Genomic DNA, 13,815 nt, shown 5'->3' with positions numbered 1-13,815 from the left:
GCACTGAACTGAAATTTGGAAGATAAAAAGGTCTTATCATTCTGAAAATTTGTAAGCATAATAAGTAGTGCTATAGATCACATGACATGTCACGTGATCGTTTTTTGTGAAAAAAGCAAAGATTTGACAGGTAGGCGACGGTTTTAAGAGAAAACATCAAGCAAAAACGCGTTTCTAATAAAGCTTAAATATCTCCATCGCTTTACGTTTGGAATGATCGTCCATTGTTTTCCAGAAAAAAAATTATGAGGACAAAGGTCATTTTTTAGTCCACAATTCAACCTTTGATTGCTAATTTCTCCAATTTAAAAACTTAAGGACGGTCATTCCAAACGTAAAATATTAAATATTTAAAATCTGCTTCGGAAACACTAATTCAGTTATTCATATAAAGAAAATTCGCCGCCATATCGCCGATTTACGAACTTTTCATTTTTTGGTCACGTGATGTGTCACGTGATCAAAATTATACGTTAAGGCAAAAGAAAACATCAAGTTTAATATTCAGGCAAAATTTCATCCTGTTCTAGGCAGACAAACCGAAGATATAGGGGATCATTCATAATTTCTGAACACCCTTCAAACCCAGGCCTTAAACTGCTTGAGTGCCTGGTCCTCTCATGGACATGCTGTTAAAATCTAGGTATTGTAAACACACTGACTGCATAGTTTGTTCACATAACACACATTTTATTAGAACAATGTCTTTGGTTTGGCTTTTCGAAAAATTCTAGCATTACATGGAATCTTAAGTTGGCATCTTAATTCAAAACTGAGCTTGAACTTTGCTCTGTTTACCAACTACAGGATAATGAAAAATGATTGCTTGATATTTCACTTGAGAATTTTCATTAATCAGAGACATAGCTTTAACGTCTGAAGGTGGGCATCTTATTCTTCTTCTGAAGGCTGATAAGGAAAACAGTAAACGAAATTAAAATCAACAATCCAACAAGAGAAGCATGCAAGTAAACTATGTTAAGCACACACTGAGATAAAAAAAAAATAAATAAATAAATATATAAACAAATAAACAAATAAACAAATAAACACCGATTTGAAGCAGTTTACTTGACTTTATTTGTACTTGTGATGCTAACTGAATATAAATGGTATTTTATACATCTTTGGTGTTAATGAATTTACTATTGTTAGTTCCGAAACGAAACGGCTTCTCTACAATCTAACAGCCTTCATTTCCCCCTGTATTTGTAGCAATTTCATAATAAAGCAAACAAATAAAGAAAAAAAATATTATTCATTCAAAATTTCTACCAGGGTAGCTCATTCGGCCACATCACCCGATGACAGAATCCAATTGCGAAAGACGCTGTTTCATTAAAAAAAAAAAAAAAAAAAAAAAAAAAAATCCTAAATACAAGTTAATATTTGCGTCGGAGTGTATTGTATATCCAGACGTCACTTTTGAAGATCCCTTTCATGTCTTTAAAAGGGATTCATGGTAAACTAACACAGTTTGACCTATTCTGATTTGCTTAAAAATTTTTAGAAACCGTATCCCATCCCCCCAATTTACTAGTAGCCGGCCTAGTTTCGCTTTCCAAACCACATGCATCAATTTCCCGTGTTACGAAAATTTCGGATGGATTTACACCAATGAAAAACTGTTGAACCCAAGATTCTTAGGCCATTCAAGCCTTTTGAAAAGATTTTCACCGACATGAGCTGAACGCCTGCGTTTCGCGACAACATGCTGTATATTCCTTCATCGATACAACGATAACAAGTAGCGAATGAAAACGAACAGTTGTACCCATCTTTAGAGGAAATTGAGAAAAAAAGTTCTGAAGTTTTTCGTGCTTATAGTGATCTTCTCTTTTGTTTGTTTCTATACGTTCTTTGACGCTTAATGATTTTAAAAAGGTATTGTGATGTTAAAGGTTTTGGAACTTATAAATGAACACCTACCAAGATTTTCGAAGCATCGGTCATATCTAAAGGCTTTATGAAATTTGCCTTTATTTCTCTCTTACTCCTTCTTCTTGGACACCTTCTGAGCCTTCTGAGCCTTCTGAAACACCATTGTCTCCTCCTTCTTCGCGGCCGCAGTTCAAAAGCCTCTCCCTGGTCCACCAGAACGCACATCACAAGGAGCAACAAAGTCAACATGATAAAGAGACGCCTTGAATCCATTCTGGAGTGTTACTTTTATAAACGTGCAAAGCGGTTTAGCTGCGGGAGCTCCTATTCTAAAGTTGTTCTTGACGTGTGAATGTATTCGTTGGCCTAGCCTATAGTCTAGCCCTTCACCTAGTTATGACAGATAATTGGTTACGTTTGCTAACTAACCTGGAAAGGTGTAGGTCAACGACTAACACGTCTATTATATGGCGTGTGCTACAAGTGAAGATCCGGTGTTCATTCTTTCACATTAATACGCCCCATGCATCCTACAGTTTTTCCGGTCAAGCGTCAATGGGCCAATCAACACAACACTTTATTAGAAACAGAATCTTACCCCAAAGAAGAATTGTAAACCGTCTTGGGAATATGCGATGTGTGCGGTATACAATTATATAACCATTATTTAACTGATTTCCAGAAAGTGTTTTAAGTTATGGCTGAATAATATGCCTATTATTAATAGGGAGTCGCTTAATGCTTTTTCAGGAGTTCCAGCTAGTTTTAATGACGTTTTGGAAAACAGCCCAGCCTCATCCATCAGTCGTTGTTTGCGTTCGATCCGCTACAAATTGTCAACAAGGATTCGAAATGACTCAAGAGTAAACCAGTTACCCTAAGAGGACAAGCTAATTGATTAACTCTTATCTATAATCTAATTATTAATAATGAGCTTTGTAAACCGGGAAGCTCATGTTACTTCGGCCAAAATGGCCAACAATTACCCTTGGGGAAATAACCAAGGAAAAGCTCTTTCGGTGCAAATATCAATGAGTATGTTTGCAGGCATTTGTGTCCTGTTATATTTTTCGATGAATCACCATTATTTACATTTGCTGCTTCTTAACGTTTCGCGCAAATAGAAAAGGATTCATCAATCTTTTCGATAGTTTGAAATATGAAACGTCTCCTTCTCTAACACAATATATCTCTTCCTCAACAATAAAAGCTTTATGAAAGAAGTAAAAAGTTAAAATTGTGTCACCTGAGGTTATCGACAAATCAACAACATAGAATCGAAATGGCTCTCGAGTCGACAAAATACCCTAAGAAATCAATGTTAGCCGTCTTGTTTCTCATTTTGGGTGCGATAGAACGTTTTATTGTATTAGTTTGATCATTTTAACGATCAGGAGTGATTTATTTCAGGAAAATGTTCTAGCCACAAACTTGATCCCTATTTTGCACTTTTGCAGACATGTGAGGACCAGATCGTAACCCAGCAACGCACACGTGGCCGAATATAAAATCAGTAATCCGACCACGTTTACTGACAATGATTATGCGACTCGAAATTTTCCCACGAGAAAAATTTACTTCTTTATTCTTAGAACTTTAATTAACATTGCGGAGGTAGCTTATGACCTGTAATCACATTACCTGTAATCAGTAATCTGACGACGTTTACTGGCAATGATTAAGCGACTCGAAATTTTCCCACGAGAAAATGTCACTTCCTAATTCTTAGAACTTTAATTAACATTGCGGAGGTAGCTTATAACCTGTAATCAGGTTACCTGTAATCAGTAATCTGACAACGTTTACTGGCAATGATTATACGAATCGAAATTTTCCCACGAGAAAATGTCACTACCTAATTTTTAGAACTTTAGTTAACATTGCGGAAGTTGCTTATAACCTGAACAATTTGGATGATTTTATTCTCAAAACGTAAATAGCCTTTGTTCGCACTAATCCAACTGAACTTATTACTTAACACTGCACGGAAAAGAAAAACCGAATTAACTCAACTTTGGGATTGGAACACATCTGCAGCAAATTTAGGGCTCAAATTTGCCGTAAATTTGTCTTTGATACAAATTTGCTTCTGCTCAATTTGTATTCAAATGTGGCTTAAATCTGCTATTTGCTTGGAATTTGCGTCAGTTTTGGAACTTAGGTAAATCTACCAATGCCATGCATATTTGCTTCTGGTTCGCTTACCATACCAAAGTTAAATATTTTTGAGCATAGAAAATGATGGCAAGCACTACACAAATCCCATGCTTGCATTATCGATAGAACACATTAACCACGATACAAAACTGCAAATCTCCATTCAGTTTATTCACATTTGCTCTAGGAGAATATATGCTAATTTGTCCTTATTTTACACAGCTAGTCAAATAAGTGACTATGCCTGCATGAAACTCACGTTTGCTGCAGGAGCAAACCTGTTCATTTGTACTTTTTGTTTTGCTTTCTAAACCAGTAAATTTGCATCATGTCCATATTTGCTAATGGAGCAAAGTTTTTAATTTGCACGTGCTGTATTTACATACAGATAATTATGCTGGTATGAGATCGCTTTGAACGAGGGTCAAAAGGTTTATTGTTGCCTTTCCTTTCCCATTTTCTTCAGTTCTTGTGTGCCACAGTTTTTTTTTTTTTTTTGAAGACATACTTCATGGACGTCGTCTTATAGTGGGGGGGGGGGGGGGGGGGGGGGGGGCACGTGTGATTGTATAATTTATTAAGCACGTTAATTAAGAATGACTGTTTAAAAAGTTGACAATAACAAGTGCCTGGAGTACCCGTCCCTAGAAAATGCTTCTGCGTCCCTGGACATTTCTTTTCCTTGGTGCCAGTCGTTTTTTTACTGATACAGGGTAAATGAGGTCATGGAGTGGGCTTAAAATTTTCTATGTTAGACAAAAAATATTTTTTTCTTGCAATACATTTCACTACCTGCCAAAAGATGACTGCATCTTGACAGTGGGTTCCTTAAAAAGACCACATTTTGAAAACTCAGCAGTGAACTCTAGAACAAACAAAAAAGTTGCCGTTCATCTTTTGGTAAATGTTGGTCACATTCAAATTGTGTCCGATCCGTGGCCATTTATTATTGTTATTGTTATTATTATAATTGTGAATAGCAATTTTCTTGAAATATATTAATAAAGAGTTCTCATTATTATCTAAAATTAAAAAAATATATTATTATTATTATTATTATTATTATTATTATTATTATTATTATTAATATCATTATTGTTGTTGTTGTTATTCTTGTCATTTTGATGTCAGTTGTTTTTTATTACTCATAAAGTTTAATTGACATAAAGATTTTACTTCAGTGTAGATGAAACAATGATTAAGCTAAAATTATTTTATTGTGAATTAAAACCAAAATAAAAAATAACTTGTTTGCAATAAATTTCACTGCCTACCAAAAGATGACTGCATCTTGGCTGTTGGCTTCCTAAAAATGACTACATTTTGAAAAGCCAGCAGCGAAGTCTACAACAAAGAAAAAAAAAATGTCATTTATTTTGTCACATTGGAATTGATTACTCTGTGCGTGTAACAGTAACTGAAACCCTAATGAGATGTACTAGCTTTGGCTTATTTTAATTAACACTGAAAAGGATAAACAACTGTTTAAGTATTTATAGCCGTTGAGTCTAGGGAAGTCTTGCTTGACCCTTTTCTATTGCTATATTCTTGTCCTTCACATCTAAGTTCCTCCTTCTCGGGGTTCTCGATCCCCTAAGGCATATGAGTGTGCTCCGAAAAATTGCAAATGACACTTTCGCTCTGACCCATGAAATTGTTGTGGCGTAACTCTCTTTGCTTTTTTTGCAGATAATAACTCGGCTAATCTTGAGTGGTATCTCAGGCATTTGTCAGCCATCTCTGCCGTCGTTGTAAATACCAGTCAAGTGAATGTGCCTTGCTCTATTTCTGTGACGCGAGAGTTGTATTTTTGCTTCTTTTCATTTTCATGCATCCTGTAGCTTTGCTTGGGGCTAATATCTCTATACGAGCTCGAGTCTGCATTGGGATGACACACCCTTATATCGAAAAAAGGCAGCCCTCTGTCCCTCCCAGAAACCCCTACAGTGGACGTTGAGGCGAGCCTCAGGGGATTTTTTAGTCCCTCTGGAAAGCTCTTCGCCTGTAATAGGTTGTAAAGCAGGTTCATAGCACACCATGTCCACGTCATAGCAAACCATGTCCAGCAGCTTGGCCTGTAGATCGCGTATTTTATTGTGGCGCTGAATAACTAAGCCTCTACGCTGGTAGATCATCGCATGTTCTACTGTCAACATGCTCCCACAAAGGCATATTGACGGATTATCGGGTATCGGCCAATCATATAGAAACCTCACAGCATCACCAGCTGGATGTGCCTCTTTTACATGTCAAGTCCACGGCTCTCTCTATGTCTTGTCTGGCAACAAGACCTTCACCTCCTCAAGCTCTTCTTTAAGCCCACCATCCTTTTCTTTTAGGATGTTGTTATCCAGTCGTCGTACCTCGGTTTCTTCTGGCGTCTCATGGGATTGCGCCTCTATTTTGCTTGCAAGTGGAGTACTTACCCTAATAGACGCTGAATACTCCACATCCGCACTATCAGATGGATTTATGAGCCCAAGTACTTGCATACGCACCGGAAATGCTACTAGATTGCGCCCTGCCTCGGAGCGGTATGATCTCCATTTATTCAGCCAACTGAAACACTCATTCTTGCACAGCTGTAAATCAGACTTCCTCTCAGTCAGCAACTTTCCCTGCCATTCTAGTCCACGTACTTCCTTCTCAAACTTCTTCTCCACACACTCTTTCAATACTTCCTTGACACGGTACGATGGGATGAGAATCGAGAATAATCGAGCGTATGCAGGCATGAGAGAGACATTGGCTAAAGATATATAGAGAAAGATCCTCTCAAGTACACGGCCACTAAGAATATGATACGGACGGGGAGATGTTCAATAATATCGAGGAAGCTACAGCGTCTGGAAGAGCTTGTGGGAAGGAAATGGAACTGGAATCGAGAACGCGGAATGCCTGGCCGAAATAAGACCTGTCATTTATGAGCAAGTGCCACCCCCGATGGAGGAGACCTGGGTTCTGAACACTAGTTGTGCGGTGAAAATTCTAGCACGGAACAAAAACTGGAGTGCACCTGGACCAGATCGCCTCGTCAATAATTGGTGAAAACGTGCTCAACCCTTACATGAAGGCGTAGCATCGTCTTTTTCAAGCGATCTCTGAGTATGACGAAGATTACTCCGCTTGATTTTCTGAAGGGAAGACATCACTGATTCCGAAGCCCGGAGAATTTACTAGTGACAACCAGTGCCCCATCACTTGCTTAAACACCATGTAAAAATGGTTCACGTCCTGCCATGACGAGACGCAAGTGGGTCTGAAGTGAAAGTACCGGAATTTCGTGATTAATTAAATTGCGGTTTACTTTTAATTTAGGTTGTGTCAACAGTGCCGGGTAGATAAGATTAAAATGTCACCATCCAGTATACAGTTGTCGATTGACATGTCGCATGTATGGTTCCGATTACGTTTCAAAGGTAGCGCTGCACAACCTTTGCTTTTTTTCTGCACGATATAACGTTAGATCGTTCAGATATTGCTCCGAGAAAGGGCGCATTGCCCTTTTCTCTAGTTCGGAGCCCCCAGTTACTAGATGAAAGCAAACATTGGTTTGTTTTTCGTAATAGAGTTTGCGGGGAACGGCCCTTAAAATATTTTGCAAAAAGTAAGCTTTCGTCTCCCTTTCCACAAGACATCGTTAAAGTGAAACGCAGTCCTTTGCGAATACAAAATGGCGCCCTGTACGATAACAAGTCCTCTTCAGACGACAAAATCATGGCTTCGTCCTTTGGCATCATAGTGATATTTCTTCGCCATTCACCGGACTCTCCAATATTTAAAGAGGAGGCTTTCGATTCCTTACAGGGATCTTTAAACAGTCTTGACCTCGTCGTTTTATGCAAAGTTGAAGCATCTACAGCATACGACGCTCATGCTCACATGGTCAAGACTCGTAGGTTGGAAAGTCGGTCTCTTAAATCCAAGTCTCCGCCTTCGAGGCGTGTTGATTAAGATACTGGCTGTTTTTGTTAACCCCGCCAAGCAACAACAAAAAGGTAAGTTTAAAGGGGCAGTGTCATCAGATTTGAGTGTGCCTTTGAATAGCTAGTGTAAAAATATATTTGTATTGATACGAATGTTAAAATAGCGGTTCAGTATTGTTAAAAATTGTCTTACAATTATAGAAAGGCTAGTATTTGTTATCTTTTGCTGCAGATGGCTTAGATGGAAATGGATTACAAGTTCTTCCGGTGTATTTTGGAGAAATTGCTGAAAATAGGTTTATAATTTGTTCTTCATTGAACAAATCAGTTGATATCTCCCCCCCCCCCCCCCCCCCGGTATTCTACGAACAATTTCATATTAGAGAAAAAGTTCTACGTTCAATATTTAAGTAGTTTTGGTCAAAATACAGCAATAATCTCCGTGAGAGTGCACCTTTACGCTTTTAACTTTGTTTGGATCTTCATGTTCTATGGTATGCTTGGAGCGAGGACATGCGATAATCAATCCGATCTTTGCTGATTATATGGACCTTATATATAAATATTGACAAGGCATGCAACTTTTTCGCAAATGAATTTGAACACACTCAGCAAAACAGCTTTGAAAGTTCGTCTTGTTTGCCTCCTTCCAACCAAATTCGTATCAAAAGAAAGCTGGATAGTTTAAAGGGAGAGTTTCACGGTTCGGCGCATGTGCGAGCGATGGCGTAGGCGCTTTCAAGCTTATTCACGGTTTTTGGACCAATTAGAAGTGAGTACACAACACCGGCGGGATACGGTGGGCAAGTCTTATAACTTGCTGGCATAAAATAAAATTGACCCACTAATGTCTCAAGCACGTTTCCAAGAAAAAACCGAAAAGGCAGAACACATGGGGATTTTTGCATCGCCTCGTGCAAAAGTGTTATGACATCCAAGAAATGCCAGAACCGGGGGGGGGGGGGGGGGGGGGTCAGCAGCGAGGCCTGGACGAGTTTGCATGATCGCCCCAGTTAAGAAATTTGGTCGAGCGAGACTAAGTACCGATTTTTTGATAAACAAACGTGGCGGCGATTTTATGTGAAGGCGCGTCTGTGCGGATTCACAAACAATTTGGCTATTAGACGTCCAAACATCACAGGAAAGTTTCGGTCTCTCTTTTACCTGAAATTTGGTCATCAAGAGGGATAACGGATGCAAATTCTGGAGCGAAAAACGAAAATACTGTAACCAACGACTAGCTGACCCACATAGTTCACAGGGCTAGACTAGTAAACCTTCTTCCATTCCACTTTATCGTTACCTTCCCTATAGATTTTTTTCATTTTAGTACACTGTAGAATCTCCTCCCTTTACAGCAACTACCCACTGGGAGTCAACAAACTGTGGAGGTTCTGGTTATCTAATTTTCTGTTTTGCTTAACTTAAAATGTTACTGTCATACTCTCAACAACAGATTTTTCTTCTCTAATCTCTTCTAAATGGTGAGCAGATGAGAGGTAATGTTAGCAAAATTTTGCTCTTCAACTTTGCCAAGTGAGCCACATTTATTGACTTTTGAATTCATTATGTATGCTTGGTAATAAATCTCATCATTTTGAAGAGGTGAAGTTATCTTCCATTAATTAAGATTTTGTCTGTCATACCTCTGGGGTGAGAACTGGAACATAAAAGAGGCAGGGCGCAGCAATACTCTAGCCAGTCATTACACGGTGCAAGTGTGTGAAAATGTGCAGTAATTGCATTATTTACAATATGCTAATTACACTTGACTATGTTACTCAATATATACCAATTAAACAGTATTGCAATATTTTACAGTTCTGATGTATATTGTTATGTTTTGATAACATAATTATACTGCAGAGTAATGTGGTCAACTAGGTTAATCCCCGAGTTGCTAGAGACACTTTAGTAATCAAGGGGTGATAATTTAGATGGTTGATTTACCATCCCGGGATCTATTTGGTACTGTATCTCCCTTGCAGTTGGGTTTTAGGGTGTATTACCAGTAGCCCCATTTTGGCATCCACCAATGGGGGAAAACTACCATATTGATACAGATGTTCATGGGCATCTGTATTGTAAAGGGTGACAGGTAATACAATAATATTTACATGTACTTTCCAAGGTTTCTCCACATGCATGTGGTTTCTGCAAGATCTCACTGTACCAGTACATTGTTCACCCGGTGCTATTGAACTCAACTTCCCAATTTTTTGCACGAGAGAATAAGGACCTGAATGTCTTTCCACGTAAGTTAATCTCGCCACACAGACAAGAGACAAACACCCTTTCAACCGCTCAAACAAACCTGGTAGCTCTATTCACAATAATGTTGAGCAATCTTCTTCTGAGATCTTTATCAGCTATCCTTTCCAGTTGCAAAATTTTCTTATCTAAAAATGTCTTAAGGACTCAAGCCGTTTTCCTTGTGTATGCATTTAAACATTTTGTACATTAAAATTAAACTTACAGGAATAATTGTCGTCACGCAACATTTAAACAGAGGGAGAATTCCATAAAATAAGAATGCTGTTTCATTCGTAACGACGCTTTCAACAGTTGATACGCATAAAATGTGGGACAAATGCTTTTTATAAGCTAACATTAAAGTTCAAAGCCGATCTTGAGAAATAAGCTTACATTCTGGGCTTTCGCGATGACAGTCGTCAAACACTGCGTGGCTTCTAGTTTCTTCAAAACTGAACAAGAATCGAAATTGAACTCTACTATTTTGTCGACGTACAATATCTTCATGAGACGACGAAAACCATAATCGTTCGCTACATTACAAATCATATTCTTCACCACATACACTCGCTAAAAACATGTCGCTCGCAATTTCATTGTGACGACTCTACTAACCTAAAACAAAGCTGGCACCTCATTCCAGCGGTCTTGATTAATCGCAGTGTTCAAACTTCGTACTACCGCAAAATAACATGCTAACAGTAAAGTAACGATGACTTAGCACAAATGCGTTTTCCACCGTCGAGTCGCCACAGACAAAATAGCATGAATCCTTCGCATTTCGCGCATGCTCATTACGGTTTTCGAATGATTGACAGATTTCTTTACTAGGGCGATCATCACTTTTCGAAAAGCGGCAAGATCAAGATTAAAGGTAGATTACAAAAAGTGGAGAACAAAGATCGGATGATCAAAATTCGGGCACGATTTCAACAGATTATTTCACCACAAGCTCGCGCCGAATTTAGTGTCGACCCGTACAATTAAGTTTTGATTCGGTCTGCTCGCGCATGCGCTTAACCGTGAAAATCGGCTTTTAATGTAAATACACTTGCTGGTCTTAAAGCCAAGAAAAAACAAATATGAGCTAGCATTTCCGTTCCCTTTTCGTAGTTCTGCTCGATATATTTTTTGGCACCATCTGCGGCCAGTTACTCTCAATGTAGCAAAACTAATGTTTCTGACACATTACCCGCACTCTTGGTATGGAAATTTGGATGACAAAAGGCCTCTCAACTATAAACCCTGTTTGCAAAAATTAACTGATCATGAAATCGTCACTTTTCATTCATTGCAGGTTGAGAGTAATGACACAGTTACCATACCAGGTATGACATCTCCCAACATAAAGGAGATTTATTAAAAGACTGAGATTGATACGCCAGAAAAATTAATGTTGCTTAAAAGTCGAGCAAACAAAGTATTTCAGTCTGTTGAGGAAGTATGTTACAGCAATAAAGAAACTTTGGCCTCTGCCGTTTGAAACATGTGTTCTTCTAATGATCAACACGCCCAAGGAATTATCATGGGTGTAGTTGACATGGTGCAGAGAAAAGGGGTATCAGTAAAACGATTGCAGATCTGCTTAGTGACGAGACTTTGAGCAATTATTTCAAGTATTTCAGCTCAATACGTGCACCTGACTGGGTGAGATTTAACGTGGCAGACTGCAATTAACTTCACCAAGTTGGGTAGGGCAGGGGTAAGATGTAATACATCTGTATAGCAATAAATGAGAAAATGTCATAGTTTTACTTGTTAATATAGGGTCAGGAGTGAGGGATTAGGTGGAATCCAAGGCCAGCTTTGTCAAAGCAGAAAAACAACACCAGAAACCAATCCCGTATGTATCATTTTCAATCATTATTGCCGGTTTTCACTGTCACGCCATCAAACTAAAAATCAATAACCATCCACTGAATGAAGTCGAGAAATTGGCACCTTATAGACGATAAATAAATAAGAAGTCTCTAAGCATCATTTCTGTGCGGTATTCCGTACTCGAGTTATTGGACGAAATCTTCCACACAAATTTATAAAGATTAGTCTGGAGATGCAATATTTGTGTCCTTCCGAGGGAAATTAACATGGCGACTGGAAATAGCTTAAGAAAAAAAAATCTGGAGATCACTTTTGCCAGAAGAGAGGTTTGTTTTCTTCTATAAACTTTCGAAAATTTAGAAAAATATTCCTGCTTAAACTTACATTGCTTAGAATGCTGAAAATCGGGGGAAGAGTCATTTTGAAGACATGGAACAGCTCTGGCACAGCTGTCCTCCTGATGTCAGGCACGATGAAAATTTGGAGATTGAAATTGTTCTATTGTCGACAGAATGCACAATATCGGATATGATGAATGCAAAGAACTAGTTAGCCGTTTCTTTGTGTCACTCATAAACGGACATGATTTCTTACCTAAAATATAACTTCTGGAGGCACCCTTTCCTCTTTATTTGGTTACTACAGTTTACTTTGAAGTGATTAATGATACAAAGGGGAATACCAAGCCATTCTGAACAATTTGAGCCTTAATACTTATAATAAATATTACAATAATATAAGTGGAATGATGAAAATATAGGCTTTTCTTGCTAGCCCTGCTTTTCTAAATCACAATTGTTTTGTCTAGCAATTTAGCTGCAGTTAGTAGAAGGGCTTAAAGCCTCAACTTTACTGGTTATTTAACGATATGATGAATGCAAGGAACTAGCTAGCCTTTGCTTTATGTCACTCATAAACTGACATGATTTCTTATCTAAAATATAACTTCTGGAGGCACCCTTTCCTGTTTAGTTTGTTACTACAGTTTATCTTGAAGTGATAAATGATACAAACACTGGACGAAAAAATGGATTTACATTGGTGGTAAATGTGGTGCAAAACTGCAGTAAATGCCACATTTGCTTATGTTTGCTCAACTTTATATCGAAGAAAATATCATCTGCGGAGAATATTTGCTCACCATGGCAATGCTTGTAAATGCCGCATTTGTCAGCAAATTTGGCTGCTCTGCAAAACTGGTGTGCAAGTGTGTATGTGGTCAGCATTTGTTTGTGTAGCAAAGATGAGTCCAAATTTGTCAATTTGACTTTTATTAGCCTGCGAACAGCAGACGTATTCCCGGTCGTCGCTTCTCTCCCGCCGAAAAATAACGTCTGCGAAAACGAGCCTAGAAAAAATTTCGTGACGTCAAAGCTTTTGTCTTGTTGTTGGCCAATAACATTCCCTGATAGAATTTGACACTCGCGTACACGCGCGATGCAGAGTGAGAGACGCGGGAACCGCCGATTTATAGTTTAGAACTGGCATTTGCTATGAGCTCTGGCGAAACACCCGAAAAAGATTTCCACGACTAAGGTTTGTTTTCTATGCAAAGTAAAAGTTTTCAGTGAAGAGAAGATAAAAGTGTTTGGAAAAAGTTCTCTGTAAATTCACAAATTAATTCTGCGTTCAACTGAAGTCAATCTGTCTGCTTACGTTGGAAGCGATTCCGTCGCCATTTGCCGCTCCAAATGTTATAATCGTCAGCTTCGCTGCAAGAGGGATTTTGACAAAGTAGCAGAATTCGAGAAGGAAATCAAACAAGATTTAAAAATGA

General features: G+C 38.4%; 3 long non-coding RNA genes across 3 annotated transcripts in view; 1 reads left to right on the top strand and 2 right to left on the bottom strand.

The window, feature by feature from the left end:
• LOC146488994 (uncharacterized) overlaps window positions 1-13,815 on the top strand; it is a 377,056-nt gene that overhangs the window by 82,399 nt on the left and 280,842 nt on the right. The window lies entirely within an intron of this gene.
• The window catches only part of LOC146488999 (uncharacterized), a 360,510-nt gene that overhangs the window by 105,791 nt on the left and 240,904 nt on the right, over window positions 1-13,815 (bottom strand). The gene's annotated exons all lie outside the window — the stretch shown is intronic.
• LOC146489014 (uncharacterized) lies at window positions 687-2,321 on the bottom strand. The gene is made up of 2 exons (XR_014863771.1): window positions 1,930-2,321; window positions 687-909 (listed from the first exon to the last, which is right to left on the bottom strand). It is a non-coding gene; the product is annotated as an uncharacterized LOC146489014 (long non-coding RNA).

The sequence above is a fragment of the Pavona decussata genome, unplaced genomic scaffold (assembly GCF_977016875.1).
Source record: "Pavona decussata unplaced genomic scaffold, jaPavDecu1.1 SCAFFOLD_6, whole genome shotgun sequence".
NCBI classification, from domain to species: Eukaryota; Metazoa; Cnidaria; class Anthozoa; order Scleractinia; family Agariciidae; genus Pavona; species Pavona decussata.
This window is presented reverse-complemented; position numbering and strand designations above follow the sequence as displayed.